At 45.3% G+C, this 20,000-nt stretch overlaps 57 non-coding genes and 2 pseudogenes across 57 annotated transcripts in view; 54 read left to right on the top strand and 5 right to left on the bottom strand.

Moving 5' to 3' along the window:
• The window catches only part of LOC139398836 (5S ribosomal RNA), a 119-nt gene extending 80 nt beyond the window's left edge, over positions 1-39 (top strand). The window contains exon 1 of the ribosomal RNA XR_011631663.1: positions 1-39. This exon is cut by the window's left edge and continues 80 nt beyond it. This is a non-coding gene — a ribosomal RNA (5S ribosomal RNA).
• A 177-nt stretch (positions 40-216) lies between these two features.
• LOC139398835 (5S ribosomal RNA) lies at positions 217-335 on the top strand. The gene has a single exon (XR_011631662.1). It is a non-coding gene; the product is annotated as a 5S ribosomal RNA (ribosomal RNA).
• A 177-nt stretch (positions 336-512) lies between these two features.
• On the top strand, positions 513-631 carry LOC139398993 (5S ribosomal RNA). The gene has a single exon (XR_011631813.1). It is a non-coding gene; the product is annotated as a 5S ribosomal RNA (ribosomal RNA).
• A 177-nt stretch (positions 632-808) lies between these two features.
• LOC139398992 (5S ribosomal RNA) lies at positions 809-927 on the top strand. The gene has a single exon (XR_011631812.1). It is a non-coding gene; the product is annotated as a 5S ribosomal RNA (ribosomal RNA).
• Positions 928-1,104: 177 nt separating this feature from the next.
• LOC139398991 (5S ribosomal RNA) lies at positions 1,105-1,223 on the top strand. Its single transcript, XR_011631811.1, has one exon. It is a non-coding gene; the product is annotated as a 5S ribosomal RNA (ribosomal RNA).
• Positions 1,224-1,483: 260 nt separating this feature from the next.
• Positions 1,484-1,602, top strand: LOC139398990 (5S ribosomal RNA). The gene has a single exon (XR_011631810.1). It is a non-coding gene; the product is annotated as a 5S ribosomal RNA (ribosomal RNA).
• A 177-nt stretch (positions 1,603-1,779) lies between these two features.
• On the top strand, positions 1,780-1,898 carry LOC139398989 (5S ribosomal RNA). The gene has a single exon (XR_011631809.1). It is a non-coding gene; the product is annotated as a 5S ribosomal RNA (ribosomal RNA).
• A 177-nt stretch (positions 1,899-2,075) lies between these two features.
• LOC139398987 (5S ribosomal RNA) lies at positions 2,076-2,194 on the top strand. Its single transcript, XR_011631807.1, has one exon. It is a non-coding gene; the product is annotated as a 5S ribosomal RNA (ribosomal RNA).
• Positions 2,195-2,371: 177 nt separating this feature from the next.
• On the top strand, positions 2,372-2,490 carry LOC139398986 (5S ribosomal RNA). Its single transcript, XR_011631806.1, has one exon. It is a non-coding gene; the product is annotated as a 5S ribosomal RNA (ribosomal RNA).
• Positions 2,491-2,666: 176 nt separating this feature from the next.
• Positions 2,667-2,785, top strand: LOC139398985 (5S ribosomal RNA). Its single transcript, XR_011631805.1, has one exon. It is a non-coding gene; the product is annotated as a 5S ribosomal RNA (ribosomal RNA).
• Positions 2,786-3,045: 260 nt separating this feature from the next.
• On the top strand, positions 3,046-3,164 carry LOC139398984 (5S ribosomal RNA). The gene has a single exon (XR_011631804.1). It is a non-coding gene; the product is annotated as a 5S ribosomal RNA (ribosomal RNA).
• A 177-nt stretch (positions 3,165-3,341) lies between these two features.
• LOC139398983 (5S ribosomal RNA) lies at positions 3,342-3,460 on the top strand. Its single transcript, XR_011631803.1, has one exon. It is a non-coding gene; the product is annotated as a 5S ribosomal RNA (ribosomal RNA).
• Positions 3,461-3,637: 177 nt separating this feature from the next.
• On the top strand, positions 3,638-3,756 carry LOC139398982 (5S ribosomal RNA). The gene has a single exon (XR_011631802.1). It is a non-coding gene; the product is annotated as a 5S ribosomal RNA (ribosomal RNA).
• Positions 3,757-3,933: 177 nt separating this feature from the next.
• On the top strand, positions 3,934-4,052 carry LOC139398981 (5S ribosomal RNA). The gene has a single exon (XR_011631801.1). It is a non-coding gene; the product is annotated as a 5S ribosomal RNA (ribosomal RNA).
• Positions 4,053-4,229: 177 nt separating this feature from the next.
• Positions 4,230-4,348, top strand: LOC139398980 (5S ribosomal RNA). The gene has a single exon (XR_011631800.1). It is a non-coding gene; the product is annotated as a 5S ribosomal RNA (ribosomal RNA).
• Positions 4,349-4,525: 177 nt separating this feature from the next.
• Positions 4,526-4,644, top strand: LOC139398979 (5S ribosomal RNA). Its single transcript, XR_011631799.1, has one exon. It is a non-coding gene; the product is annotated as a 5S ribosomal RNA (ribosomal RNA).
• Positions 4,645-4,821: 177 nt separating this feature from the next.
• Positions 4,822-4,940, top strand: LOC139398978 (5S ribosomal RNA). Its single transcript, XR_011631798.1, has one exon. It is a non-coding gene; the product is annotated as a 5S ribosomal RNA (ribosomal RNA).
• Positions 4,941-5,117: 177 nt separating this feature from the next.
• LOC139398976 (5S ribosomal RNA) lies at positions 5,118-5,236 on the top strand. The gene has a single exon (XR_011631796.1). It is a non-coding gene; the product is annotated as a 5S ribosomal RNA (ribosomal RNA).
• Positions 5,237-5,413: 177 nt separating this feature from the next.
• On the top strand, positions 5,414-5,532 carry LOC139398975 (5S ribosomal RNA). Its single transcript, XR_011631795.1, has one exon. It is a non-coding gene; the product is annotated as a 5S ribosomal RNA (ribosomal RNA).
• A 177-nt stretch (positions 5,533-5,709) lies between these two features.
• LOC139398974 (5S ribosomal RNA) lies at positions 5,710-5,828 on the top strand. Its single transcript, XR_011631794.1, has one exon. It is a non-coding gene; the product is annotated as a 5S ribosomal RNA (ribosomal RNA).
• Positions 5,829-6,005: 177 nt separating this feature from the next.
• LOC139398973 (5S ribosomal RNA) lies at positions 6,006-6,124 on the top strand. Its single transcript, XR_011631793.1, has one exon. It is a non-coding gene; the product is annotated as a 5S ribosomal RNA (ribosomal RNA).
• Positions 6,125-6,301: 177 nt separating this feature from the next.
• Positions 6,302-6,420, top strand: LOC139398971 (5S ribosomal RNA). Its single transcript, XR_011631792.1, has one exon. It is a non-coding gene; the product is annotated as a 5S ribosomal RNA (ribosomal RNA).
• A 260-nt stretch (positions 6,421-6,680) lies between these two features.
• LOC139398945 (5S ribosomal RNA) lies at positions 6,681-6,799 on the top strand. The gene has a single exon (XR_011631770.1). It is a non-coding gene; the product is annotated as a 5S ribosomal RNA (ribosomal RNA).
• Positions 6,800-6,976: 177 nt separating this feature from the next.
• On the top strand, positions 6,977-7,095 carry LOC139398970 (5S ribosomal RNA). The gene has a single exon (XR_011631791.1). It is a non-coding gene; the product is annotated as a 5S ribosomal RNA (ribosomal RNA).
• Positions 7,096-7,272: 177 nt separating this feature from the next.
• Positions 7,273-7,391, top strand: LOC139398969 (5S ribosomal RNA). Its single transcript, XR_011631790.1, has one exon. It is a non-coding gene; the product is annotated as a 5S ribosomal RNA (ribosomal RNA).
• Positions 7,392-7,568: 177 nt separating this feature from the next.
• LOC139398968 (5S ribosomal RNA) lies at positions 7,569-7,687 on the top strand. The gene has a single exon (XR_011631789.1). It is a non-coding gene; the product is annotated as a 5S ribosomal RNA (ribosomal RNA).
• A 177-nt stretch (positions 7,688-7,864) lies between these two features.
• Positions 7,865-7,983, top strand: LOC139398967 (5S ribosomal RNA). Its single transcript, XR_011631788.1, has one exon. It is a non-coding gene; the product is annotated as a 5S ribosomal RNA (ribosomal RNA).
• Positions 7,984-8,160: 177 nt separating this feature from the next.
• Positions 8,161-8,279, top strand: LOC139398966 (5S ribosomal RNA). The gene has a single exon (XR_011631787.1). It is a non-coding gene; the product is annotated as a 5S ribosomal RNA (ribosomal RNA).
• A 177-nt stretch (positions 8,280-8,456) lies between these two features.
• Positions 8,457-8,575, top strand: LOC139398964 (5S ribosomal RNA). The gene has a single exon (XR_011631785.1). It is a non-coding gene; the product is annotated as a 5S ribosomal RNA (ribosomal RNA).
• Positions 8,576-8,752: 177 nt separating this feature from the next.
• Positions 8,753-8,871, top strand: LOC139398963 (5S ribosomal RNA). Its single transcript, XR_011631784.1, has one exon. It is a non-coding gene; the product is annotated as a 5S ribosomal RNA (ribosomal RNA).
• A 177-nt stretch (positions 8,872-9,048) lies between these two features.
• LOC139398962 (5S ribosomal RNA) lies at positions 9,049-9,167 on the top strand. Its single transcript, XR_011631783.1, has one exon. It is a non-coding gene; the product is annotated as a 5S ribosomal RNA (ribosomal RNA).
• Positions 9,168-9,344: 177 nt separating this feature from the next.
• Positions 9,345-9,463, top strand: LOC139398961 (5S ribosomal RNA). The gene has a single exon (XR_011631782.1). It is a non-coding gene; the product is annotated as a 5S ribosomal RNA (ribosomal RNA).
• Positions 9,464-9,640: 177 nt separating this feature from the next.
• On the top strand, positions 9,641-9,759 carry LOC139398960 (5S ribosomal RNA). The gene has a single exon (XR_011631781.1). It is a non-coding gene; the product is annotated as a 5S ribosomal RNA (ribosomal RNA).
• Positions 9,760-9,936: 177 nt separating this feature from the next.
• On the top strand, positions 9,937-10,055 carry LOC139398959 (5S ribosomal RNA). The gene has a single exon (XR_011631780.1). It is a non-coding gene; the product is annotated as a 5S ribosomal RNA (ribosomal RNA).
• A 177-nt stretch (positions 10,056-10,232) lies between these two features.
• On the top strand, positions 10,233-10,351 carry LOC139398958 (5S ribosomal RNA). Its single transcript, XR_011631779.1, has one exon. It is a non-coding gene; the product is annotated as a 5S ribosomal RNA (ribosomal RNA).
• A 177-nt stretch (positions 10,352-10,528) lies between these two features.
• LOC139398957 (5S ribosomal RNA) lies at positions 10,529-10,647 on the top strand. Its single transcript, XR_011631778.1, has one exon. It is a non-coding gene; the product is annotated as a 5S ribosomal RNA (ribosomal RNA).
• Positions 10,648-10,824: 177 nt separating this feature from the next.
• On the top strand, positions 10,825-10,943 carry LOC139398937 (5S ribosomal RNA). Its single transcript, XR_011631762.1, has one exon. It is a non-coding gene; the product is annotated as a 5S ribosomal RNA (ribosomal RNA).
• Positions 10,944-11,120: 177 nt separating this feature from the next.
• LOC139398955 (5S ribosomal RNA) lies at positions 11,121-11,239 on the top strand. The gene has a single exon (XR_011631777.1). It is a non-coding gene; the product is annotated as a 5S ribosomal RNA (ribosomal RNA).
• Positions 11,240-11,416: 177 nt separating this feature from the next.
• On the top strand, positions 11,417-11,535 carry LOC139398954 (5S ribosomal RNA). The gene has a single exon (XR_011631776.1). It is a non-coding gene; the product is annotated as a 5S ribosomal RNA (ribosomal RNA).
• A 176-nt stretch (positions 11,536-11,711) lies between these two features.
• LOC139398942 (5S ribosomal RNA) lies at positions 11,712-11,830 on the top strand. Its single transcript, XR_011631767.1, has one exon. It is a non-coding gene; the product is annotated as a 5S ribosomal RNA (ribosomal RNA).
• Positions 11,831-12,007: 177 nt separating this feature from the next.
• On the top strand, positions 12,008-12,126 carry LOC139398931 (5S ribosomal RNA). Its single transcript, XR_011631756.1, has one exon. It is a non-coding gene; the product is annotated as a 5S ribosomal RNA (ribosomal RNA).
• Positions 12,127-12,302: 176 nt separating this feature from the next.
• LOC139398919 (5S ribosomal RNA) lies at positions 12,303-12,421 on the top strand. The gene has a single exon (XR_011631745.1). It is a non-coding gene; the product is annotated as a 5S ribosomal RNA (ribosomal RNA).
• Positions 12,422-12,598: 177 nt separating this feature from the next.
• Positions 12,599-12,717, top strand: LOC139398907 (5S ribosomal RNA). Its single transcript, XR_011631734.1, has one exon. It is a non-coding gene; the product is annotated as a 5S ribosomal RNA (ribosomal RNA).
• Positions 12,718-12,894: 177 nt separating this feature from the next.
• Positions 12,895-13,013, top strand: LOC139398896 (5S ribosomal RNA). Its single transcript, XR_011631723.1, has one exon. It is a non-coding gene; the product is annotated as a 5S ribosomal RNA (ribosomal RNA).
• Positions 13,014-13,190: 177 nt separating this feature from the next.
• Positions 13,191-13,309, top strand: LOC139398884 (5S ribosomal RNA). The gene has a single exon (XR_011631712.1). It is a non-coding gene; the product is annotated as a 5S ribosomal RNA (ribosomal RNA).
• Positions 13,310-13,486: 177 nt separating this feature from the next.
• LOC139398873 (5S ribosomal RNA) lies at positions 13,487-13,605 on the top strand. Its single transcript, XR_011631701.1, has one exon. It is a non-coding gene; the product is annotated as a 5S ribosomal RNA (ribosomal RNA).
• A 177-nt stretch (positions 13,606-13,782) lies between these two features.
• Positions 13,783-13,901, top strand: LOC139398862 (5S ribosomal RNA). Its single transcript, XR_011631689.1, has one exon. It is a non-coding gene; the product is annotated as a 5S ribosomal RNA (ribosomal RNA).
• A 177-nt stretch (positions 13,902-14,078) lies between these two features.
• Positions 14,079-14,197, top strand: LOC139398851 (5S ribosomal RNA). The gene has a single exon (XR_011631678.1). It is a non-coding gene; the product is annotated as a 5S ribosomal RNA (ribosomal RNA).
• Positions 14,198-14,374: 177 nt separating this feature from the next.
• On the top strand, positions 14,375-14,493 carry LOC139398840 (5S ribosomal RNA). The gene has a single exon (XR_011631667.1). It is a non-coding gene; the product is annotated as a 5S ribosomal RNA (ribosomal RNA).
• A 177-nt stretch (positions 14,494-14,670) lies between these two features.
• Positions 14,671-14,789, top strand: LOC139398988 (5S ribosomal RNA). The gene has a single exon (XR_011631808.1). It is a non-coding gene; the product is annotated as a 5S ribosomal RNA (ribosomal RNA).
• A 177-nt stretch (positions 14,790-14,966) lies between these two features.
• Positions 14,967-15,085, top strand: LOC139398977 (5S ribosomal RNA). The gene has a single exon (XR_011631797.1). It is a non-coding gene; the product is annotated as a 5S ribosomal RNA (ribosomal RNA).
• Positions 15,086-15,262: 177 nt separating this feature from the next.
• On the top strand, positions 15,263-15,381 carry LOC139398965 (5S ribosomal RNA). Its single transcript, XR_011631786.1, has one exon. It is a non-coding gene; the product is annotated as a 5S ribosomal RNA (ribosomal RNA).
• A 177-nt stretch (positions 15,382-15,558) lies between these two features.
• LOC139398948 (5S ribosomal RNA) lies at positions 15,559-15,677 on the top strand. The gene has a single exon (XR_011631773.1). It is a non-coding gene; the product is annotated as a 5S ribosomal RNA (ribosomal RNA).
• Positions 15,678-15,854: 177 nt separating this feature from the next.
• On the top strand, positions 15,855-15,973 carry LOC139398834 (5S ribosomal RNA). Its single transcript, XR_011631661.1, has one exon. It is a non-coding gene; the product is annotated as a 5S ribosomal RNA (ribosomal RNA).
• A 246-nt stretch (positions 15,974-16,219) lies between these two features.
• On the bottom strand, positions 16,220-16,291 carry trnat-ugu (transfer RNA threonine (anticodon UGU)). Its single transcript has one exon. It is a non-coding gene; the product is annotated as a tRNA-Thr (tRNA).
• A 1,415-nt stretch (positions 16,292-17,706) lies between these two features.
• Positions 17,707-17,778, bottom strand: trnat-ugu (transfer RNA threonine (anticodon UGU)). The gene has a single exon. It is a non-coding gene; the product is annotated as a tRNA-Thr (tRNA).
• Positions 17,779-18,320: 542 nt separating this feature from the next.
• Positions 18,321-18,392, bottom strand: trnaa-ugc (transfer RNA alanine (anticodon UGC)). The gene has a single exon. It is a non-coding gene; the product is annotated as a tRNA-Ala (tRNA).
• Positions 18,393-19,584: 1,192 nt separating this feature from the next.
• On the bottom strand, positions 19,585-19,703 carry LOC139398952 (5S ribosomal RNA; annotated as a pseudogene).
• A 177-nt stretch (positions 19,704-19,880) lies between these two features.
• On the bottom strand, positions 19,881-19,999 carry LOC139398951 (5S ribosomal RNA; annotated as a pseudogene).
• Position 20,000: the final 1 nt, after the last annotated feature.

Below are 20,000 nucleotides of genomic sequence, written 5' to 3'. Positions count from 1 at the left end.
GGATGGGAGACCGCCTGGGAATACCAGGTGCTGTAAGCTTTTTGTCACTGCCTTGTGGAATTTCAACTCTTTGTCCGTTTTTTCCCACAAGGCTGAAATATGTGCCCTCGCTTTGAAATAAGTAAGCAAGGTTAGTTTGTATTTCATCCAACAATCTGTGCTACAAATTATGGCTACAGTATATGCAATTTCATCCACTTTTTGAGATTGGCTTTCGCTTACGGCCACACCGGCCTGAGTACGCCTGATCTCGTCCGATCTCGGAAGCTAAGCAGGGTCGGGCCTGGTTAGTACTTGGATGGGAGACCGCCTGGGAATACCAGGTGCTGTAAGCTTTTTGTCACTGCCTTGTGGAATTTCAACTCTTTGTCCGTTTTTTCCCACAAGGCTGAAATATGTGCCCTCGCTTTGAAATAAGTAAGCAAGGTTAGTTTGTATTTCATCCAACAATCTGTGCTACAAATTATGGCTACAGTATATGCAATTTCATCCACTTTTTGAGATTGGCTTTCGCTTACGGCCACACCGGCCTGAGTACGCCTGATCTCGTCCGATCTCGGAAGCTAAGCAGGGTCGGGCCTGGTTAGTACTTGGATGGGAGACCGCCTGGGAATACCAGGTGCTGTAAGCTTTTTGTCACTGCCTTGTGGAATTTCAACTCTTTGTCCGTTTTTTCCCACAAGGCTGAAATATGTGCCCTCGCTTTGAAATAAGTAAGCAAGGTTAGTTTGTATTTCATCCAACAATCTGTGCTACAAATTATGGCTACAGTATATGCAATTTCATCCACTTTTTGAGATTGGCTTTCGCTTACGGCCACACCGGCCTGAGTACGCCTGATCTCGTCCGATCTCGGAAGCTAAGCAGGGTCGGGCCTGGTTAGTACTTGGATGGGAGACCGCCTGGGAATACCAGGTGCTGTAAGCTTTTTGTCACTGCCTTGTGGAATTTCAACTCTTTGTCCGTTTTTTCCCACAAGGCTGAAATATGTGCCCTCGCTTTGAAATAAGTAAGCAAGGTTAGTTTGTATTTCATCCAACAATCTGTGCTACAAATTATGGCTACAGTATATGCAATTTCATCCACTTTTTGAGATTGGCTTTCGCTTACGGCCACACCGGCCTGAGTACGCCTGATCTCGTCCGATCTCGGAAGCTAAGCAGGGTCGGGCCTGGTTAGTACTTGGATGGGAGACCGCCTGGGAATACCAGGTGCTGTAAGCTTTTTGTCACTGCCTTGTGGAATTTCAACTCTTTGTCCGTTTTTTCCCACAAGGCTGAAATATGTGCCCTCGCTTTGAAATAAGTAAGCAAGGTTAGTTTGTATTTCATCCAACAATCTGTGCTACAAATTATGGCTACAGTATATGCAATTTCTTCCACTTTTTGAGTGACACAAAGATGCTTATCTAAATGGTGAAAATGCAACAGCTGTTAATCAGGCTCACTTTGACTTTACATAGTGCACCAAGAGATAGTTTCTCGCTTACGGCCACACCGGCCTGAGTACGCCTGATCTCGTCCGATCTCGGAAGCTAAGCAGGGTCGGGCCTGGTTAGTACTTGGATGGGAGACCGCCTGGGAATACCAGGTGCTGTAAGCTTTTTGTCACTGCCTTGTGGAATTTCAACTCTTTGTCCGTTTTTTCCCACAAGGCTGAAATATGTGCCCTCGCTTTGAAATAAGTAAGCAAGGTTAGTTTGTATTTCATCCAACAATCTGTGCTACAAATTATGGCTACAGTATATGCAATTTCATCCACTTTTTGAGATTGGCTTTCGCTTACGGCCACACCGGCCTGAGTACGCCTGATCTCGTCCGATCTCGGAAGCTAAGCAGGGTCGGGCCTGGTTAGTACTTGGATGGGAGACCGCCTGGGAATACCAGGTGCTGTAAGCTTTTTGTCACTGCCTTGTGGAATTTCAACTCTTTGTCCGTTTTTTCCCACAAGGCTGAAATATGTGCCCTCGCTTTGAAATAAGTAAGCAAGGTTAGTTTGTATTTCATCCAACAATCTGTGCTACAAATTATGGCTACAGTATATGCAATTTCATCCACTTTTTGAGATTGGCTTTCGCTTACGGCCACACCGGCCTGAGTACGCCTGATCTCGTCCGATCTCGGAAGCTAAGCAGGGTCGGGCCTGGTTAGTACTTGGATGGGAGACCGCCTGGGAATACCAGGTGCTGTAAGCTTTTTGTCACTGCCTTGTGGAATTTCAACTCTTTGTCCGTTTTTTCCCACAAGGCTGAAATATGTGCCCTCGCTTTGAAATAAGTAAGCAAGGTTAGTTTGTATTTCATCCAACAATCTGTGCTACAAATTATGGCTACAGTATATGCAATTTCATCCACTTTTTGAGATTGGCTTTCGCTTACGGCCACACCGGCCTGAGTACGCCTGATCTCGTCCGATCTCGGAAGCTAAGCAGGGTCGGGCCTGGTTAGTACTTGGATGGGAGACCGCCTGGGAATACCAGGTGCTGTAAGCTTTTTGTCACTGCCTTGTGGAATTTCAACTCTTTGTCCGTTTTTTCCCACAAGGCTGAAATATGTGCCCTCGCTTTGAAATAAGTAAGCAAGGTTAGTTTGTATTTCATCCAACAATCTGTGCTACAAATTATGGCTACAGTATATGCAATTTCATCCACTTTTTGAGATTGCTTTCGCTTACGGCCACACCGGCCTGAGTACGCCTGATCTCGTCCGATCTCGGAAGCTAAGCAGGGTCGGGCCTGGTTAGTACTTGGATGGGAGACCGCCTGGGAATACCAGGTGCTGTAAGCTTTTTGTCACTGCCTTGTGGAATTTCAACTCTTTGTCCGTTTTTTCCCACAAGGCTGAAATATGTGCCCTCGCTTTGAAATAAGTAAGCAAGGTTAGTTTGTATTTCATCCAACAATCTGTGCTACAAATTATGGCTACAGTATATGCAATTTCTTCCACTTTTTGAGTGACACAAAGATGCTTATCTAAATGGTGAAAATGCAACAGCTGTTAATCAGGCTCACTTTGACTTTACATAGTGCACCAAGAGATAGTTTCTCGCTTACGGCCACACCGGCCTGAGTACGCCTGATCTCGTCCGATCTCGGAAGCTAAGCAGGGTCGGGCCTGGTTAGTACTTGGATGGGAGACCGCCTGGGAATACCAGGTGCTGTAAGCTTTTTGTCACTGCCTTGTGGAATTTCAACTCTTTGTCCGTTTTTTCCCACAAGGCTGAAATATGTGCCCTCGCTTTGAAATAAGTAAGCAAGGTTAGTTTGTATTTCATCCAACAATCTGTGCTACAAATTATGGCTACAGTATATGCAATTTCATCCACTTTTTGAGATTGGCTTTCGCTTACGGCCACACCGGCCTGAGTACGCCTGATCTCGTCCGATCTCGGAAGCTAAGCAGGGTCGGGCCTGGTTAGTACTTGGATGGGAGACCGCCTGGGAATACCAGGTGCTGTAAGCTTTTTGTCACTGCCTTGTGGAATTTCAACTCTTTGTCCGTTTTTTCCCACAAGGCTGAAATATGTGCCCTCGCTTTGAAATAAGTAAGCAAGGTTAGTTTGTATTTCATCCAACAATCTGTGCTACAAATTATGGCTACAGTATATGCAATTTCATCCACTTTTTGAGATTGGCTTTCGCTTACGGCCACACCGGCCTGAGTACGCCTGATCTCGTCCGATCTCGGAAGCTAAGCAGGGTCGGGCCTGGTTAGTACTTGGATGGGAGACCGCCTGGGAATACCAGGTGCTGTAAGCTTTTTGTCACTGCCTTGTGGAATTTCAACTCTTTGTCCGTTTTTTCCCACAAGGCTGAAATATGTGCCCTCGCTTTGAAATAAGTAAGCAAGGTTAGTTTGTATTTCATCCAACAATCTGTGCTACAAATTATGGCTACAGTATATGCAATTTCATCCACTTTTTGAGATTTGCTTTTGCTTACGGCCACACCGGCCTGAGTACGCCTGATCTCGTCCGATCTCGGAAGCTAAGCAGGGTCGGGCCTGGTTAGTACTTGGATGGGAGACCGCCTGGGAATACCAGGTGCTGTAAGCTTTTTGTCACTGCCTTGTGGAATTTCAACTCTTTGTCCGTTTTTTCCCACAAGGCTGAAATATGTGCCCTCGCTTTGAAATAAGTAAGCAAGGTTAGTTTGTATTTCATCCAACAATCTGTGCTACAAATTATGGCTACAGTATATGCAATTTCATCCACTTTTTGAGATTGGCTTTCGCTTACGGCCACACCGGCCTGAGTACGCCTGATCTCGTCCGATCTCGGAAGCTAAGCAGGGTCGGGCCTGGTTAGTACTTGGATGGGAGACCGCCTGGGAATACCAGGTGCTGTAAGCTTTTTGTCACTGCCTTGTGGAATTTCAACTCTTTGTCCGTTTTTTCCCACAAGGCTGAAATATGTGCCCTCGCTTTGACATAAGTAAGCAAGGTTAGTTTGTATTTCATCCAACAATCTGTGCTACAAATTATGGCTACAGTATATGCAATTTCATCCACTTTTTGAGATTAGCTTTCGCTTACGGCCACACCGGCCTGAGTACGCCTGATCTCGTCCGATCTCGGAAGCTAAGCAGGGTCGGGCCTGGTTAGTACTTGGATGGGAGACCGCCTGGGAATACCAGGTGCTGTAAGCTTTTTGTCACTGCCTTGTGGAATTTCAACTCTTTGTCCGTTTTTTCCCACAAGGCTGAAATATGTGCCCTCGCTTTGAAATAAGTAAGCAAGGTTAGTTTGTATTTCATCCAACAATCTGTGCTACAAATTATGGCTACAGTATATGCAATTTCATCCACTTTTTGAGATTGGCTTTCGCTTACGGCCACACCGGCCTGAGTACGCCTGATCTCGTCCGATCTCGGAAGCTAAGCAGGGTCGGGCCTGGTTAGTACTTGGATGGGAGACCGCCTGGGAATACCAGGTGCTGTAAGCTTTTTGTCACTGCCTTGTGGAATTTCAACTCTTTGTCCGTTTTTTCCCACAAGGCTGAAATATGTGCCCTCGCTTTGAAATAAGTAAGCAAGGTTAGTTTGTATTTCATCCAACAATCTGTGCTACAAATTATGGCTACAGTATATGCAATTTCATCCACTTTTTGAGATTGGCTTTCGCTTACGGCCACACCGGCCTGAGTACGCCTGATCTCGTCCGATCTCGGAAGCTAAGCAGGGTCGGGCCTGGTTAGTACTTGGATGGGAGACCGCCTGGGAATACCAGGTGCTGTAAGCTTTTTGTCACTGCCTTGTGGAATTTCAACTCTTTGTCCGTTTTTTCCCACAAGGCTGAAATATGTGCCCTCGCTTTGAAATAAGTAAGCAAGGTTAGTTTGTATTTCATCCAACAATCTGTGCTACAAATTATGGCTACAGTATATGCAATTTCATCCACTTTTTGAGATTGGCTTTCGCTTACGGCCACACCGGCCTGAGTACGCCTGATCTCGTCCGATCTCGGAAGCTAAGCAGGGTCGGGCCTGGTTAGTACTTGGATGGGAGACCGCCTGGGAATACCAGGTGCTGTAAGCTTTTTGTCACTGCCTTGTGGAATTTCAACTCTTTGTCCGTTTTTTCCCACAAGGCTGAAATATGTGCCCTCGCTTTGAAATAAGTAAGCAAGGTTAGTTTGTATTTCATCCAACAATCTGTGCTACAAATTATGGCTACAGTATATGCAATTTCATCCACTTTTTGAGATTGGCTTTCGCTTACGGCCACACCGGCCTGAGTACGCCTGATCTCGTCCGATCTCGGAAGCTAAGCAGGGTCGGGCCTGGTTAGTACTTGGATGGGAGACCGCCTGGGAATACCAGGTGCTGTAAGCTTTTTGTCACTGCCTTGTGGAATTTCAACTCTTTGTCCGTTTTTTCCCACAAGGCTGAAATATGTGCCCTCGCTTTGAAATAAGTAAGCAAGGTTAGTTTGTATTTCATCCAACAATCTGTGCTACAAATTATGGCTACAGTATATGCAATTTCATCCACTTTTTGAGATTGGCTTTCGCTTACGGCCACACCGGCCTGAGTACGCCTGATCTCGTCCGATCTCGGAAGCTAAGCAGGGTCGGGCCTGGTTAGTACTTGGATGGGAGACCGCCTGGGAATACCAGGTGCTGTAAGCTTTTTGTCACTGCCTTGTGGAATTTCAACTCTTTGTCCGTTTTTTCCCACAAGGCTGAAATATGTGCCCTCGCTTTGAAATAAGTAAGCAAGGTTAGTTTGTATTTCATCCAACAATCTGTGCTACAAATTATGGCTACAGTATATGCAATTTCATCCACTTTTTGAGATTGGCTTTCGCTTACGGCCACACCGGCCTGAGTACGCCTGATCTCGTCCGATCTCGGAAGCTAAGCAGGGTCGGGCCTGGTTAGTACTTGGATGGGAGACCGCCTGGGAATACCAGGTGCTGTAAGCTTTTTGTCACTGCCTTGTGGAATTTCAACTCTTTGTCCGTTTTTTCCCACAAGGCTGAAATATGTGCCCTCGCTTTGAAATAAGTAAGCAAGGTTAGTTTGTATTTCATCCAACAATCTGTGCTACAAATTATGGCTACAGTATATGCAATTTCTTCCACTTTTTGAGTGACACAAAGATGCTTATCTAAATGGTGAAAATGCAACAGCTGTTAATCAGGCTCACTTTGACTTTACATAGTGCACCAAGAGATAGTTTCTCGCGTACGGCCACACCGGCCTGAGTACGCCTGATCTCGTCCGATCTCGGAAGCTAAGCAGGGTCGGGCCTGGTTAGTACTTGGATGGGAGACCGCCTGGGAATACCAGGTGCTGTAAGCTTTTTGTCACTGCCTTGTGGAATTTCAACTCTTTGTCCGTTTTTTCCCACAAGGCTGAAATATGTGCCCTCGCTTTGAAATAAGTAAGCAAGGTTAGTTTGTATTTCATCCAACAATCTGTGCTACAAATTATGGCTACAGTATATGCAATTTCATCCACTTTTTGAGATTGGCTTTCGCTTACGGCCACACCGGCCTGAGTACGCCTGATCTCGTCCGATCTCGGAAGCTAAGCAGGGTCGGGCCTGGTTAGTACTTGGATGGGAGACCGCCTGGGAATACCAGGTGCTGTAAGCTTTTTGTCACTGCCTTGTGGAATTTCAACTCTTTGTCCGTTTTTTCCCACAAGGCTGAAATATGTGCCCTCGCTTTGAAATAAGTAAGCAAGGTTAGTTTGTATTTCATCCAACAATCTGTGCTACAAATTATGGCTACAGTATATGCAATTTCATCCACTTTTTGAGATTGGCTTTCGCTTACGGCCACACCGGCCTGAGTACGCCTGATCTCGTCCGATCTCGGAAGCTAAGCAGGGTCGGGCCTGGTTAGTACTTGGATGGGAGACCGCCTGGGAATACCAGGTGCTGTAAGCTTTTTGTCACTGCCTTGTGGAATTTCAACTCTTTGTCCGTTTTTTCCCACAAGGCTGAAATATGTGCCCTCGCTTTGAAATAAGTAAGCAAGGTTAGTTTGTATTTCATCCAACAATCTGTGCTACAAATTATGGCTACAGTATATGCAATTTCATCCACTTTTTGAGATTGGCTTTCGCTTACGGCCACACCGGCCTGAGTACGCCTGATCTCGTCCGATCTCGGAAGCTAAGCAGGGTCGGGCCTGGTTAGTACTTGGATGGGAGACCGCCTGGGAATACCAGGTGCTGTAAGCTTTTTGTCACTGCCTTGTGGAATTTCAACTCTTTGTCCGTTTTTTCCCACAAGGCTGAAATATGTGCCCTCGCTTTGAAATAAGTAAGCAAGGTTAGTTTGTATTTCATCCAACAATCTGTGCTACAAATTATGGCTACAGTATATGCAATTTCATCCACTTTTTGAGATTGGCTTTCGCTTACGGCCACACCGGCCTGAGTACGCCTGATCTCGTCCGATCTCGGAAGCTAAGCAGGGTCGGGCCTGGTTAGTACTTGGATGGGAGACCGCCTGGGAATACCAGGTGCTGTAAGCTTTTTGTCACTGCCTTGTGGAATTTCAACTCTTTGTCCGTTTTTTCCCACAAGGCTGAAATATGTGCCCTCGCTTTGAAATAAGTAAGCAAGGTTAGTTTGTATTTCATCCAACAATCTGTGCTACAAATTATGGCTACAGTATATGCAATTTCATCCACTTTTTGAGATTGGCTTTCGCTTACGGCCACACCGGCCTGAGTACGCCTGATCTCGTCCGATCTCGGAAGCTAAGCAGGGTCGGGCCTGGTTAGTACTTGGATGGGAGACCGCCTGGGAATACCAGGTGCTGTAAGCTTTTTGTCACTGCCTTGTGGAATTTCAACTCTTTGTCCGTTTTTTCCCACAAGGCTGAAATATGTGCCCTCGCTTTGAAATAAGTAAGCAAGGTTAGTTTGTATTTCATCCAACAATCTGTGCTACAAATTATGGCTACAGTATATGCAATTTCATCCACTTTTTGAGATTGGCTTTCGCTTACGGCCACACCGGCCTGAGTACGCCTGATCTCGTCCGATCTCGGAAGCTAAGCAGGGTCGGGCCTGGTTAGTACTTGGATGGGAGACCGCCTGGGAATACCAGGTGCTGTAAGCTTTTTGTCACTGCCTTGTGGAATTTCAACTCTTTGTCCGTTTTTTCCCACAAGGCTGAAATATGTGCCCTCGCTTTGAAATAAGTAAGCAAGGTTAGTTTGTATTTCATCCAACAATCTGTGCTACAAATTATGGCTACAGTATATGCAATTTCATCCACTTTTTGAGATTACCTTTCGCTTACGGCCACACCGGCCTGAGTACGCCTGATCTCGTCCGATCTCGGAAGCTAAGCAGGGTCGGGCCTGGTTAGTACTTGGATGGGAGACCGCCTGGGAATACCAGGTGCTGTAAGCTTTTTGTCACTGCCTTGTGGAATTTCAACTCTTTGTCCGTTTTTTCCCACAAGGCTGAAATATGTGCCCTCGCTTTGACATAAGTAAGCAAGGTTAGTTTGTATTTCATCCAACAATCTGTGCTACAAATTATGGCTACAGTATATGCAATTTCATCCACTTTTTGAGATTAGCTTTCGCTTACGGCCACACCGGCCTGAGTACGCCTGATCTCGTCCGATCTCGGAAGCTAAGCAGGGTCGGGCCTGGTTAGTACTTGGATGGGAGACCGCCTGGGAATACCAGGTGCTGTAAGCTTTTTGTCACTGCCTTGTGGAATTTCAACTCTTTGTCCGTTTTTTCCCACAAGGCTGAAATATGTGCCCTCGCTTTGAAATAAGTAAGCAAGGTTAGTTTGTATTTCATCCAACAATCTGTGCTACAAATTATGGCTACAGTATATGCAATTTCATCCACTTTTTGAGATTAGCTTTCGCTTACGGCCACACCGGCCTGAGTACGCCTGATCTCGTCCGATCTCGGAAGCTAAGCAGGGTCGGGCCTGGTTAGTACTTGGATGGGAGACCGCCTGGGAATACCAGGTGCTGTAAGCTTTTTGTCACTGCCTTGTGGAATTTCAACTCTTTGTCCGTTTTTTCCCACAAGGCTGAAATATGTGCCCTCGCTTTGAAATAAGTAAGCAAGGTTAGTTTGTATTTCATCCAACAATCTGTGCTACAAATTATGGCTACAGTATATGCAATTTCATCCACTTTTTGAGATTGGCTTTCGCTTACGGCCACACCGGCCTGAGTACGCCTGATCTCGTCCGATCTCGGAAGCTAAGCAGGGTCGGGCCTGGTTAGTACTTGGATGGGAGACCGCCTGGGAATACCAGGTGCTGTAAGCTTTTTGTCACTGCCTTGTGGAATTTCAACTCTTTGTCCGTTTTTTCCCACAAGGCTGAAATATGTGCCCTCGCTTTGAAATAAGTAAGCAAGGTTAGTTTGTATTTCATCCAACAATCTGTGCTACAAATTATGGCTACAGTATATGCAATTTCATCCACTTTTTGAGATTGGCTTTCGCTTACGGCCACACCGGCCTGAGTACGCCTGATCTCGTCCGATCTCGGAAGCTAAGCAGGGTCGGGCCTGGTTAGTACTTGGATGGGAGACCGCCTGGGAATACCAGGTGCTGTAAGCTTTTTGTCACTGCCTTGTGGAATTTCAACTCTTTGTCCGTTTTTTCCCACAAGGCTGAAATATGTGCCCTCGCTTTGACATAAGTAAGCAAGGTTAGTTTGTATTTCATCCAACAATCTGTGCTACAAATTATGGCTACAGTATATGCAATTTCATCCACTTTTTGAGATTAGCTTTCGCTTACGGCCACACCGGCCTGAGTACGCCTGATCTCGTCCGATCTCGGAAGCTAAGCAGGGTCGGGCCTGGTTAGTACTTGGATGGGAGACCGCCTGGGAATACCAGGTGCTGTAAGCTTTTTGTCACTGCCTTGTGGAATTTCAACTCTTTGTCCGTTTTTTCCCACAAGGCTGAAATATGTGCCCTCGCTTTGAAATAAGTAAGCAAGGTTAGTTTGTATTTCATCCAACAATCTGTGCTACAAATTATGGCTACAGTATATGCAATTTCATCCACTTTTTGAGATTGCCTTTCGCTTACGGCCACACCGGCCTGAGTACGCCTGATCTCGTCCGATCTCGGAAGCTAAGCAGGGTCGGGCCTGGTTAGTACTTGGATGGGAGACCGCCTGGGAATACCAGGTGCTGTAAGCTTTTTGTCACTGCCTTGTGGAATTTCAACTCTTTGTCCGTTTTTTCCCACAAGGCTGAAATATGTGCCCTCGCTTTGACATAAGTAAGCAAGGTTAGTTTGTATTTCATCCAACAATCTGTGCTACAAATTATGGCTACAGTATATGCAATTTCATCCACTTTTTGAGATTAGCTTTCGCTTACGGCCACACCGGCCTGAGTACGCCTGATCTCGTCCGATCTCGGAAGCTAAGCAGGGTCGGGCTTGGTTAGTACTTGGATGGGAGACCGCCTGGGAATACCAGGTGCTGTAAGCTTTTTGTCACTGCCTTGTGGAATTTCAACTCTTTGTCCGTTTTTTCCCACAAGGCTGAAATATGTGCCCTCGCTTTGACATAAGTAAGCAAGGTTAGTTTGTATTTCATCCAACAATCTGTGCTACAAATTATGGCTACAGTATATGCAATTTCATCCACTTTTTGAGATTAGCTTTCGCTTACGGCCACACCGGCCTGAGTACGCCTGATCTCGTCCGATCTCGGAAGCTAAGCAGGGTCGGGCCTGGTTAGTACTTGGATGGGAGACCGCCTGGGAATACCAGGTGCTGTAAGCTTTTTGTCACTGCCTTGTGGAATTTCAACTCTTTGTCCGTTTTTTCCCACAAGGCTGAAATATGTGCCCTCGCTTTGAAATAAGTAAGCAAGGTTAGTTTGTATTTCATCCAACAATCTGTGCTACAAATTATGGCTACAGTATATGCAATTTCATCCACTTTTTGAGATTGCCTTTCGCTTACGGCCACACCGGCCTGAGTACGCCTGATCTCGTCCGATCTCGGAAGCTAAGCAGGGTCGGGCCTGGTTAGTACTTGGATGGGAGACCGCCTGGGAATACCAGGTGCTGTAAGCTTTTTGTCACTGCCTTGTGGAATTTCAACTCTTTGTCCGTTTTTTCCCACAAGGCTGAAATATGTGCCCTCGCTTTGAAATAAGTAAGCAAGGTTAGTTTGTATTTCATCCAACAATCTGTGCTACAAATTATGGCTACAGTATATGCAATTTCATCCACTTTTTGAGATTGCTTTCGCTTACGGCCACACCGGCCTGAGTACGCCTGATCTCGTCCGATCTCGGAAGCTAAGCAGGGTCGGGCCTGGTTAGTACTTGGATGGGAGACCGCCTGGGAATACCAGGTGCTGTAAGCTTTTTGTCACTGCCTTGTGGAATTTCAACTCTTTGTCCGTTTTTTCCCACAAGGCTGAAATATGTGCCCTCGCTTTGAAATAAGTAAGCAAGGTTAGTTTGTATTTCATCCAACAATCTGTGCTACAAATTATGGCTACAGTATATGCAATTTCATCCACTTTTTGAGATTGCCTTTCGCTTACGGCCACACCGGCCTGAGTACGCCTGATCTCGTCCGATCTCGGAAGCTAAGCAGGGTCGGGCCTGGTTAGTACTTGGATGGGAGACCGCCTGGGAATACCAGGTGCTGTAAGCTTTTTGTCACTGCCTTGTGGAATTTCAACTCTTTGTCCGTTTTTTCCCACAAGGCTGAAATATGTGCCCTCGCTTTGAAATAAGTAAGCAAGGTTAGTTTGTATTTCATCCAACAATCTGTGCTACAAATTATGGCTACAGTATATGCAATTTCATCCACTTTTTGAGATTGCTTTCGCTTACGGCCACACCGGCCTGAGTACGCCTGATCTCGTCCGATCTCGGAAGCTAAGCAGGGTCGGGCCTGGTTAGTACTTGGATGGGAGACCGCCTGGGAATACCAGGTGCTGTAAGCTTTTTGTCACTGCCTTGTGGAATTTCAACTCTTTGTCCGTTTTTTCCCACAAGGCTGAAATATGTGCCCTCGCTTTGAAATAAGTAAGCAAGGTTAGTTTGTATTTCATCCAACAATCTGTGCTACAAATTATGGCTACAGTATATGCAATTTCATCCACTTTTTGAGATTGCCTTTCGCTTACGGCCACACCGGCCTGAGTACGCCTGATCTCGTCCGATCTCGGAAGCTAAGCAGGGTCGGGCCTGGTTAGTACTTGGATGGGAGACCGCCTGGGAATACCAGGTGCTGTAAGCTTTTTGTCACTGCCTTGTGGAATTTCAACTCTTTGTCCGTTTTTTCCCACAAGGCTGAAATATGTGCCCTCGCTTTGAAATAAGTAAGCAAGGTTAGTTTGTATTTCATCCAACAATCTGTGCTACAAATTATGGCTACAGTATATGCAATTTCATCCACTTTTTGAGATTGCCTTTCGCTTACGGCCACACCGGCCTGAGTACGCCTGATCTCGTCCGATCTCGGAAGCTAAGCAGGGTCGGGCCTGGTTAGTACTTGGATGGGAGACCGCCTGGGAATACCAGGTGCTGTAAGCTTTTTGTCACTGCCTTGTGGAATTTCAACTCTTTGTCCGTTTTTTCCCACAAGGCTGAAATATGTGCCCTCGCTTTGAAATAAGTAAGCAAGGTTAGTTTGTATTTCATCCAACAATCTGTGCTACAAATTATGGCTACAGTATATGCAATTTCATCCACTTTTTGAGATTAGCTTTCGCTTACGGCCACACCGGCCTGAGTACGCCTGATCTCGTCCGATCTCGGAAGCTAAGCAGGGTCGGGCCTGGTTAGTACTTGGATGGGAGACCGCCTGGGAATACCAGGTGCTGTAAGCTTTTTGTCACTGCCTTGTGGAATTTCAACTCTTTGTCCGTTTTTTCCCACAAGGCTGAAATATGTGCCCTCGCTTTGAAATAAGTAAGCAAGGTTAGTTTGTATTTCATCCAACAATCTGTGCTACAAATTATGGCTACAGTATATGCAATTTCATCCACTTTTTGAGATTGCCTTTCGCTTACGGCCACACCGGCCTGAGTACGCCTGATCTCGTCCGATCTCGGAAGCTAAGCAGGGTCGGGCCTGGTTAGTACTTGGATGGGAGACCGCCTGGGAATACCAGGTGCTGTAAGCTTTTTGTCACTGCCTTGTGGAATTTCAACTCTTTGTCCGTTTTTTCCCACAAGGCTGAAATATGTGCCCTCGCTTTGAAATAAGTAAGCAAGGTTAGTTTGTATTTCATCCAACAATCTGTGCTACAAATTATGGCTACAGTATATGCAATTTCATCCACTTTTTGAGATTGGCTTTCGCTTACGGCCACACCGGCCTGAGTACGCCTGATCTCGTCCGATCTCGGAAGCTAAGCAGGGTCGGGCCTGGTTAGTACTTGGATGGGAGACCGCCTGGGAATACCAGGTGCTGTAAGCTTTTTGTCACTGCCTTGTGGAATTTCAACTCTTTGTCCGTTTTTTCCCACAAGGCTGAAATATGTGCCCTCGCTTTGAAATAAGTAAGCAAGGTTAGTTTGTATTTCATCCAACAATCTGTGCTACAAATTATGGCTACAGTATATGCAATTTCATCCACTTTTTGAGATTGCCTTTCGCTTACGGCCACACCGGCCTGAGTACGCCTGATCTCGTCCGATCTCGGAAGCTAAGCAGGGTCGGGCCTGGTTAGTACTTGGATGGGAGACCGCCTGGGAATACCAGGTGCTGTAAGCTTTTTGTCACTGCCTTGTGGAATTTCAACTCTTTGTCCGTTTTTTCCCACAAGGCTGAAATATGTGCCCTCGCTTTGAAATAAGTAAGCAAGGTTAGTTTGTATTTCATCCAACAATCTGTGCTACAAATTATGGCTACAGTATATGCAATTTCATCCACTTTTTGAGATTGGCTCTCGCTTACGGCCACACCGGCCTGAGTACGCCTGATCTCGTCCGATCTCGGAAGCTAAGCAGGGTCGGGCCTGGTTAGTACTTGGATGGGAGACCGCCTGGGAATACCAGGTGCTGTAAGCTTTTTGTCACTGCCTTGTGGAATTTCAACTCTTTGTCCGTTTTTTCCCACAAGGCTGAAATATGTGCCCTCGCTTTGAAATAAGTAAGCAAGGTTAGTTTGTATTTCATCCAACAATCTGTGCTACAAATTATGGCTACAGTATATGCAATTTCATCCACTTTTTGAGATTGCCTTTCGCTTACGGCCACACCGGCCTGAGTACGCCTGATCTCGTCCGATCTCGGAAGCTAAGCAGGGTCGGGCCTGGTTAGTACTTGGATGGGAGACCGCCTGGGAATACCAGGTGCTGTAAGCTTTTTGTCACTGCCTTGTGGAATTTCAACTCTTTGTCCGTTTTTTCCCACAAGGCTGAAATATGTGCCCTCGCTTTGAAATAAGTAAGCAAGGTTAGTTTGTATTTCATCCAACAATCTGTGCTACAAATTATGGCTACAGTATATGCAATTTCATCCACTTTTTGAGATTGCCTTTCGCTTACGGCCACACCGGCCTGAGTACGCCTGATCTCGTCCGATCTCGGAAGCTAAGCAGGGTCGGGCCTGGTTAGTACTTGGATGGGAGACCGCCTGGGAATACCAGGTGCTGTAAGCTTTTTGTCACTGCCTTGTGGAATTTCAACTCTTTGTCCGTTTTTTCCCACAAGGCTGAAATATGTGCCCTCGCTTTGAAATAAGTAAGCAAGGTTAGTTTGTATTTCATCCAACAATCTGTGCTACAAATTATGGCTACAGTATATGCAATTTCATCCACTTTTTGAGATTGCCTTTTGCTTACGGCCACACCGGCCTGAGTACGCCTGATCTCGTCCGATCTCGGAAGCTAAGCAGGGTCGGGCCTGGTTAGTACTTGGATGGGAGACCGCCTGGGAATACCAGGTGCTGTAAGCTTTTTGTCACTGCCTTGTGGAATTTCAACTCTTTGTCCGTTTTTTCCCACAAGGCTGAAATATGTGCCCTCGCTTTGAAATAAGTAAGCAAGGTTAGTTTGTATTTCATCCAACAATCTGTGCTACAAATTATGGCTACAGTATATGCAATTTCATCCACTTTTTGAGATTGCCTTTCGCTTACGGCCACACCGGCCTGAGTACGCCTGATCTCGTCCGATCTCGGAAGCTAAGCAGGGTCGGGCCTGGTTAGTACTTGGATGGGAGACCGCCTGGGAATACCAGGTGCTGTAAGCTTTTTGTCACTGCCTTGTGGAATTTCAACTCTTTGTCCGTTTTTTCCCACAAGGCTGAAATATGTGCCCTCGCTTTGAAATAAGTAAGCAAGGTTAGTTTGTATTTCATCCAACAATCTGTGCTACAAATTATGGCTACAGTATATGCAATTTCATCCACTTTTTGAGATTGCCTTTCGCTTACGGCCACACCGGCCTGAGTACGCCTGATCTCGTCCGATCTCGGAAGCTAAGCAGGGTCGGGCCTGGTTAGTACTTGGATGGGAGACCGCCTGGGAATACCAGGTGCTGTAAGCTTTTTGTCACTGCCTTGTGGAATTTCTGCACGGAGGAAAATGACAATCTGCATCCATAGTCATATTTTAAACCATCCATAAAGCACTCAGGGCCGGCCCTGAGAGAGAGAAAAAGAGGGGAAAAAAAAAAAAAAAAAAAATGAATACCTTACTATATAATAGCAGGGTTGCCATTTTGAGAAAACTTTTTTTTCTTCAAAGTCCTCCAGTGAAAGAACCTTCCCATGGTACCAGCTATCTTTCAGTAAGGCACAGATGGGATTTGAACCCATGATCTTCGGTTTACAAGACCGACGCCTTACCGCTTGGCCACCATGCCACTCTGTTCTGCAAGATATTTATCAACATTCTGGAAAGTAGTAGTTGTGTAATGTGAATTTGGCACACAAATAACATCTCTGTTTCCTGTGAGAATTTTAACATTCTGAAAAGTAGGAGTTGTGAATTTGGCACACAAATACTCAGTGGAGAACCTTGGGATTGAACCAAGGACCTCATACTAAAATAGCATGCACTCCCCCTCTGAGCTTCGATCCCATTTTATTTGCAGATAAAATGCAATATTAATACAATGTACTTTTTATATACACCACTCCATTGAAGCTACAATGAAATGATAGCAGCAATTCTAAATACAAGCAAGTATGGACAGTCATCTAACCCATGAACTTCAGTTTTTGAAAATGATGCAATTGAAGTTGGCAACCATGCCACTTCTGTTCCATAAATGTACGAACAGGGATTGAACACATGTTCTTCAGATTACAAGAGCAAATTATTTAGCACATCTCTGTATCCTGCTGAGAATTTCAACATTCTGGAAAGTAGGAGATGGGCCATTGCAAAAATTTTGGCTGTCCTAAAAGTCGCTAAAAGTTGCTAAATGATGTCATCACCTAATTTGCATAATTGTCAATGTGCATGTAATTGTGATGGACACTGTAGGAGTGAGGAATAACATTGTGGAAGAGACAAAAGGTGAGTAAAATTAAAATGTCTGCAAGTATTCAGAGGGGTTTGAATACCTGCTAAATACAGCGACTAAGTCGCTAAGTTGGCAACACTGAAAGTTAGTGAGGGAAATATGTCTCCAGCTTCAGCGATTTTTGCAATTCGTTCCAGTCATTGTCAGCAGAGAACTGGAAGGAAAGGAGGCCAAAGGAGGTGTTGGCTTTGGGGATGACCAGTGAGATATACCTGCTGGAGCGCGTGCTACGGGTGGGTGTTGTTATCGTGACCAGTGAGCTGAGATAAGGCGGAGCTTTACCTAGCATAGACTAAAAAGATGACCTGGAACCAGTGGGTCTGGCGACGAATATGTAGCGAGGGCCAGCCGACTAGAGCATACAGGTCGTAGTGGCCTGTATGCTCTAGTCGGCTGGCCCTCGCTACAATTCAATACAAAGCTTCCATAAACGTCGAACAAGGCTTGAACCCAGGATTGAACCCATGTGCTTCAGTTTACAAAAACAGATGACTTAGCACATCTATTTCCTTCTTAAAATGTCAACATTCTGGAAAGTAGAGTTGTGCAAAAGCTAATTTCACAACTAAATATACTCATCAGAGAATTTGGGGATTAACTTCAGAGCGCATGCATTTCAAGTATTAGCTCTACCGTAGAGGCACATCCCTTTACTATATAATAGCAGGGTTGCCATTTTGAGGAAACTTTTTTTTCTTCAAAGTCCTCCAGTGAAAGAACCTTCCCATGGTACCAGCTATCTTTCAGTAAGGCACAGATGGGATTTGAACCCATGATCTTCGGTTTACAAGACCGACGCCTTACCGCTTGGCCACCATGCCACTCTGTTCTGCAAGATATTTATCAACATTCTGGAAAGTAGCAGTTGTGTAATGTGAATTTGGCACACAAATAACATCTCTGTTTCCTGTGAGAATTTTAACGTTCTGAAAAGTAGGAGTTGTGTAATGTGAATTTGGCACACAAATACTCAGTGGAGAACCTTGGGATTGAACCAAGGACCTCATACTAAAATAGCATGCACTCCCCCTCTGAGCTTCGATCCCATTTTATTTGCAGATAAAATGCAATATTAATACAATGTACTTTTTATATACACCACTCCATTGAAGCTACAATGAAATGATAGCAGCAATTCTAAATACAAGCAAGTATGGACAGTCATCTAACCCATGAACTTCAGTTTTTTAAAATGATGCAATTGAAGTTGGCAACCATGCCACTTCTGTTCCATAAATGTACGAACAGGGATTGAACACATGTTCTTCAGATTACAAGAGCAAATTATTTAGCACATCTCTGTTTCCTGCTGAGAATTTCAACATTCTGGAAAGTAGGAGATGGGCCATTGCAAAAATTTTAATGGAGAAGCTGGGGATTGAACCCAGGACCTCATACATGCAAAGCATGCGCTCTACCACTGAGCTACATACCCTTTCTGGGAAAGAAAAAAATGTTGTTTTTTTAAAATTTAATTTCACCTATAATTAACCAGGTAAGCTAGTTGAGAACAAGTTTTCATATTCAACTGCGACCTGGCCAAGATAAAGCAAAGCAGCGCAACACAAACAACAACACAGAGTTACAGATGGAATAAACAAGCGTACAGTCAATAACACAATAGAAGAAAGTCTATATACAGTGCGTGCAAATGGAGGTAAGGCAATAAATAGGCCATAGTAGCGAAGTATTTACAATTTAGCAAATTAACACTGGAGTGATAGATGAGCAGATGATGATGTGCAAGTAGAAATACTGGTGTGCAAAGAGCAGAAAGTATATTAAAACAATATGGGGATGAGGTAGGTAGATTGGGTGGGCTATTTACAGATGGGCTTTGTACAGCTGCAGCGATCAGTTAGCTGCTCAGATTGCCGATGTTTAAAGTTAGCAGTGTTGCCAACACCTCAGTAAGGAAAGTAGCTATTGGCTGTCCTAAAAGTCGCTAAAAGTTGCTAAATGATGCCATCACCTAATTTGCATAATTGTCAATGTGCATGTAATTGTGATGGACACTGTAGGAGTGAGGAATAACATTGTGGAAGAGACAAAAGGTGAGTAAAATGAAAATGTCTGCAAGTATTCAGAGGGGTTTGAATACTTGCTAAATACAGCGACTAAGTCGCTAAGTTGGCAACACTGAAAGTTAGTGAGGGAAATATGTCTCCAGCTTCAGCGATTTTTGCAATTCGTTCCAGTCATTGTCAGCAGAGAACTGGAAGGAAAGGCGGCCAAAGGAGGTGTTGGCTTTGGGGATGACCAGTGAGATATACCTGCTGGAGCGCGTGCTACGGGTGGGTGTTGTTATCGTGACCAGTGAGCTGAGATAAGGCGGAGCTTTACCTAGCATAGACTAAAAAGATGACCTGGAACCAGTGGGTCTGGCGACGAATATGTAGCGAGGGCCAGCCGACTAGAGCATACAGGTCGTAGTGGCCTGTATGCTCTAGTCGGCTGGCCCTCGCTACAATTCAATACAAAGCTTCCATAAACGTCGAACAAGGCTTGAACCCAGGATTGAACCCATGTGCTTCAGTTTACAAAAACAGATGACTTAGCACATCTATGTCTGTTGATAATGGGATATGTAGGAGGGTGAGTTGAAATTCCAAATGGCAGTGACAAAAAGCTTATAGCACCTGGTATTCCCAGGCGGTCTCCCATCCAAGTACTAACCAGGCCCGACCATGCTTATCTTCCGAGATCGGACGAGATCAGGCGTACTCAGGCCGGTGTGGCCGTAAGCGAAAGGCAATCTCAAAAAGTGGATGAAATTGCATATACTGTAGCCATAATTTGTAGCACAGATTGTTGGATGAAATACAAACTAACCTTGCTTACTTATGTCAAAGCGAGGGCACATATTTCAGCCTTGTGGGAAAAAACGGACAAAGAGTTGAAATTCCACAAGGCAGTGACAAAAAGCTGACAGCACCTGGTATTCCCAGGCGGTCTCCCATCCAAGTACTAACCAGGCCCGACCATGCTTATCTTCCGAGATCGGACGAGATCAGGCGTACTCAGGCCGGTGTGGCCGTAAGCA

Source organism: Oncorhynchus clarkii, unplaced genomic scaffold, assembly GCF_045791955.1.
Source record: "Oncorhynchus clarkii lewisi isolate Uvic-CL-2024 unplaced genomic scaffold, UVic_Ocla_1.0 unplaced_contig_1104_pilon_pilon, whole genome shotgun sequence".
Lineage (NCBI taxonomy): Eukaryota > Metazoa > Chordata > Actinopteri > Salmoniformes > Salmonidae > Oncorhynchus > Oncorhynchus clarkii.
This window is presented reverse-complemented; position numbering and strand designations above follow the sequence as displayed.